This window comes from Brassica napus, unplaced genomic scaffold, assembly GCF_020379485.1.
Source record: "Brassica napus cultivar Da-Ae unplaced genomic scaffold, Da-Ae ScsIHWf_946;HRSCAF=1338, whole genome shotgun sequence".
In the NCBI taxonomy this organism is placed as follows: Eukaryota; Viridiplantae; Streptophyta; class Magnoliopsida; order Brassicales; family Brassicaceae; genus Brassica; species Brassica napus.
The window spans coordinates 50,444-56,617 of NW_026016981.1; positions in this window are offsets into that span (position 1 = coordinate 50,444).

Genomic DNA, 6,174 nt, shown 5'->3' on the forward strand with positions numbered 1-6,174 from the left:
GGAGAATGCCTACAATATATGATCCACTTAAGCTACATTCATTTACTTACACCCCAACGATTGTATTCTTATTCGATAAAACTGTAACTGTAAGTGAATGTTCTTTTACCAAATTGTAGCGATAATATAGAATATGAATATAAGTTAAAACTTTATAGTTTGCTTCTTTTATGGCACAATATATTTTCTATTGTCATATAACTTGTAGACGGAAAACGATGACTATCCTTTTCCAGTTCACAATTTGATTACTTTTTTCTTTGTCTTCAATCACTAACTTTATAAGATTGTTGAAATATATTTGAAGGAGAATTTTCGCCAAGACCAGAATAATCTTTTAACATTAAACTTGCTTTTCGTTGGAAACAGAGGAAGCTTTTGGGTGAAGGTAGGCTACCAACATTAACACACCTAGATTCTTACGTTATCGTTTATTTTTCCTCTTTTAATTTCTTCCCGCTCATATTAATTATGATTTAGACTGAAAGTGAGATGGATCTTTGATTTAGATCGATGTTTTTGTTAATAGAGTTTGGCCAATATACCAAAGCCAAACTCTATACTTATAAAGTCTTTAGTTTTTTTTCTTAGTCTTTTGCATTTTTATAGATTTTAGATTCTTAAGATAAATCCATAAATTAATAAGAGAATATTTCTATCATGTTGTAGACGTGTTTTATATTTGACAAATAAAATAATATAAAAGGAATTAACAATGAAGAATCTTATTAAAAAAAAGTAACATCGACGAAGTGACAAAAAAATTGAGTGATAAAGGGGTTGTGAAGAGGGGATGTATCTAATACGCATTGTGGGTCCCTTAACCTCAAGTGAAATTTCCTTTTCTTAACTGAATTTGAATTCATTCATCAATTATTATACTATACAACTAGGCAATAATCCGCACCTTGCGCGAAATATGATTATTAGTTTCGTTATTTTTTAATAAGGACATTAATCTATTTAATTTGAATATCGGTTCGGTTTTAGGTTGATTTTTGGTTTTAATCTCCTAAAATATAACTATCATTTTAAATCAATATTTATTTTGTTTGTTCGGTTTAAATGTTTGATTGTTTTGGTTTTTTTTTCATGTGATAATTAAAAATTACTATTATTTGTTTGTTTTCATGTTATGAAACTTAGATAGTCGTGATGTCGAATCAATGGTTTCATATTAATAGTTTCTAAATAGATAATAGTTCAAAAAGAAAAGAAAATTGTTAAGACAAATCATTTTACTACAATTTGGTCGATAGGGAAGAAGAAGCCTTAAGAAAAAGAATATTTTAACTTCAAAAAAAATTTAGATATTCAGTTGTGGTAAATATTTAGTTATAAAGTGCTCACGTCAATGTGTCATGTAATGTGTATGTAAGGTATATAAAGATGGTTGTTAATATATATAAAGATAATGTTAATTAATATTAAATGATATTTTTTCAAATAATACATGAAAAAAAATCTTAAATGAATTTATTTAAAATAAAAATACTGTAAAATTTATATAACTATAATATATAACTTATATTACTTTAAATATATTGTATATTCTATATATATATATATGCATATAACAGATCAAATTAGATATTCGTTCCTATAAATACTGATATTTTTGGTTGCTCTTTTTTTTTACTGATTTGCAGTATTTAATTTGCTTCGTACAGTAACGAATATCCAGATTTTTCGGTTCAAATCAAAATTTTATGAATATTGTCTAGCTGTATTCGTAAACATAAAAAAATAACGTAAAGAAGAACCACATGTGAGTTTATATTAAAAAAAATGTAAAGTACATAGTGTGAACATATTTATGTAGTTTGGGCTGAGAAACTCTGTACATGTAATATGTGTCCATTTTAGTGTGAACACATTTATTACAATGCTTCTACACGTGACATGTGTCCAGTTTAGTGTAAATGCATTTATTACAATGCTTCTCTTTTAATATATATAACGGATTAACAAAACCATCTTATTACGATCCTCAATCTTATACTTTGGTAGATTTTGATGTTATTTATGATTAAATTAGCCATCTTCTTTCATACATACTTAAATAAATGCGATAATCAATTCCTTTTGAACAAGTAGATATAAAGGTGATTTTAAAACACAAGAGGAAGCATTTTTTTTTTGTCATCAAACAAACAACTCATATTAACTATGTGAACCAAACTGGTAGCTCTGCATCCATGTGAACGACGAAAGACGATTGTTTTTCTTGCACTCTGTACTAGATTATCCGTCTTTTGATTCTCCGTTCGGGGTACATGAATGATCTCTGAGCTGAAGAAAACATGTCTTCAGCATCTTTATATCTTCTAGATAATTTTCAACGCCAGCTATTCTTTTGGTTCCGAAACCATCTTCACCAATTGAGAACAATCCATAGCAAATGTGACATATATTGATGTAAATTTCTCATACACTCCATCACCCATTACGCTTCCACGCTTCCATCTCCGAATGGAGAGGTGAAAGACTTGCCCGAATATTCCTTGCACCCAACAAACCATCAAATCCCTCAAGAATATTATACCAACCCTCGTCTGAATAATACTCTTTATCTTTCCAAAAACCATCTATAAAGCACCAAGACCTGTCCTCCTCGGACAGTGCCTAACCTCAACTTGTTGTGATGGCTGCTGAATATCTTCACCTGAGCCTCAGCCCAAGTTTGGATTCGGTCTCCGCAATTAAGTGTATCTATCTGGGTCCATATCCAAATTACTAAAACTTTGTTATTCCTACCTTTTCAAATGTACCATAATATCCATACAAATGATGATCTTCCCTCTCCGGGATAACCCTCAGAAAAAATGATCCAAATTTATGAAGATAGAACTATAGGGAAAAGATCTAGGTTTGACAGTATCTTTGACAACGCCCCAACTTGACGCATAGGAGGACATTAAAAAATACATTATTTATTGATTCCTCATCAGCTCCACATCGAGCACACATATATCTCCTTGAATTCTTCTTCTCGCTTGCAAATTCTTTTTTCACAGCCATACATCCTGATACCATCTATCATAGAAATGATTTATTTTTCGGAGGGTATCTCAATCTCACCTTCAACAAACGCTTTTAAAATATCCACTGTAGGACCATAGACCTACGGTGGTTTTGCCTTATCCGGATAGACCCGTTCTAGCTGGTATCTTGATTTAAACCGATTATTTCCTATTATTGTGAAATGTCATCCATCACTATCCGCATCTGTTTCTACTCAGGAGTATAATTTTAATAATTTTAGCATTTTAGGAGTCCACCAGAGCCCAAATGTTTTGCGTATTCCAAGTTATAAAACTGGATCACTGAAAAAGTCTACAATAGGTAGCATTGAATTGGAATCAACTATCTACTATTCTTCACCTAACAGTTTTTGAGTAAATATAGTTTAGAAATGTATTTAATTGTATATAAATATAAATATAATTATAAATAATATATATATATATCTAGGAGTTTATTGAGTGGTAGATTAGTGGTTGAGTTGTAGTTTTTCTAGATGGTCATGTAAATTTCAAACTCCATCCATATGGTAAGGTAATGATATTACAAAAGTAAAAACCAAAATAAAACTCTCACTCAGAAGTTCCAAGAGCAGTTGATTTTTGAAGTCGCACATTGTCGAGGAAGCTTGAATAGTGATAGATAAGACAACTCAACTAGAAACTTCGCGAGATCCATTTGAATCACCTCATTCGTACATAAATAAACAACTCATTTTATTCAAAAATTCAGATATAAGGTTTAAGTTTAACCAGTGTTTATTGTTTATAATCACCTTCTGGTAACTATCTTATTAAAAGGAAAATTTCATAATTACCCAACTAATTTCGTAAATTTTTTTATATCCAAACTTTATTACTACATAGTTTAAATAATACTTCAACTAATTATTTTGCTCAGTTTAATACGCTTGCTTTTAAAACTATGTTCATTTTAATACACCAACTATGCTAATTTTAATAATAAGTTTTAAACAAAACTTTAAAAATCTTTAAATTCAAAAACAAAATTTATTACCTATTTTCTTTTTTAAATAACATATGTTTGGATAATCTTAATTTTTATAATATTAGTTTTAGTGCTAATTTCAATTTTTTTTATTTTCTGAAGTTTCAAAAATATATTTATTTTATGCTTCATGATTATGGTTTTTTCTAAATTTAAATACTATCCTCGTTAGTTTTATTCCTAAAAAATTAAAATAAAGATTTTAAAATTTTATTTAAAACTTATTAATTCCTTTGATTAAAATTAATATAGTTTGGGTATTAAAATAACACATTTTTAAAAGTAAATGTATTAAAATGTGCAAAATAATTACTTGAAGTATTAAACGGGTATCAAACTGTGTTGGGTATTTAACTAAGATGAGTAAACCTTTACAACATTTTTTATTTTATTTTTGTCATGAAAGTATCATTCATTGATTAGGTTGTAACATTGTCAATATTTTCTTGTCAACGTACAATGTCAATTTGTAAAGTTGATCACAACAGACTAGAAACCATCTACAAGAAATAAGGATTCAACTTTTGTGAAGTATTATTGTCAATTTGTGAAGTGATCACAAACAAATTATGAATCATCTGCAATAAGAAATAAGGATTCAACTTCGGAAATTGTGTCAATTTATGAAGTTTGAATCTTTATTCTTCTTTCAGATGTTCATAGTCCATTTGGGATTAATAAGTCAGTTTGTGCTTTGTATAAACAACTCAAATCTAGAGTATTTCGTTCAGTTTTTGTATCTACAACAGCGGGTGATGACGGACAATGGCGATGGCGATGAAAATCCAGATGGGGATGGATTCTTCCTATTGATGGGAGGAAGAATAGAGGAAGACATTTACTGATGAGTCAAGACAAACAGTTGATCAAAGCCAAAGTTGTTAGCTTGTGAGGTCTGGAGACAAATGGAAGGTTGATTGCTATTGTAACCCAGTTTATATCATCTCTCGGGGGATCAGTTGCTCATGTTTATCAGTATGATCATATCGTTCCCTGGTGATAGTTGATTACAACTTTTAAAGACACACTAAATTTATGATGAAACAAACAAAATTAACTAATTAATCATTTATAAATGTTTAAAAAATATTTATAGAAGCTTATAAACTAACTCCACCTCTTAAATACTAAAACCTAAACAATAATCATAATCTTGAATCCAAATATTAGAGTATTTTGATTGATCATATTTTTTTTCTTTTTTTGAGCAAAGATTGAGCATATATATTTTAAAATAGTAGCCAACTTAGAATATTTCAAGAAATTTCGCTTAAAAGTATCATATGGTGTAAATATAAAGACTATCTAATTTATATGTAATTATACTGCTGATTTTATTTTATATATTTAAATTAGGAACTAAATGGAGTGAAATGGAGGGTTGGTATGTTATCATCTCTCACGAGGATCAATGCTCATGTTTATATTAGTATGATCATTTCATTCTCTGGTCAAAATCACATACCAAGCCTGGAGATTTTCAGGTACTCCAATCAATGGTGAATACTTGGAATGACGCTTTATTACAGCTATAAATTTGTTTGTTAAGCTTTTAACTCATATTCTCTGTTTTTGGAAGATAATTGTCTATTTGAATTTTAGGGGTTGCTGTAGCGATGATTCACAAACTCTCAACAATGGGATCATCACAAGATAATCAAGAACAATAAGTCGTCTAAAGTAGATAATCTTCTCTTTGCATAGCTTACATAATTCATCAAAGTTAGCTTTTTTTTTGTTTGTTTGTCAAACGAATTGTCTTGTAACCTCTTGTTATTTGTGTCTTTGTCTAGTAGATATGTTTCCTTACTTTGTTTACAAATTTAAACTCGAGAGTTTAGATTTTTTGGTCTCTCGTTGCCTTTATTTTGAAGAAGTGTGAAACTTATGATGGTCCACAAACTAGTCAAATAACACAAGCTACTGATTGGGGTTTCATGGGACAAACCCAAGTTGAAACCCTCCAAAACTTTTGTACTATTTTAACATCTCTGTTTTTTTTTTTACTATTTTTTTTGGTTAAAATTGAGCTCTTAGGCATATAATAAGAAAACTTTCAGTAGAGTATCTCAACTTAAATAAATAAAATATACTATTTATTGTTCGATTAATGAATATTTCAAAACGAGAAAAACTCAATCG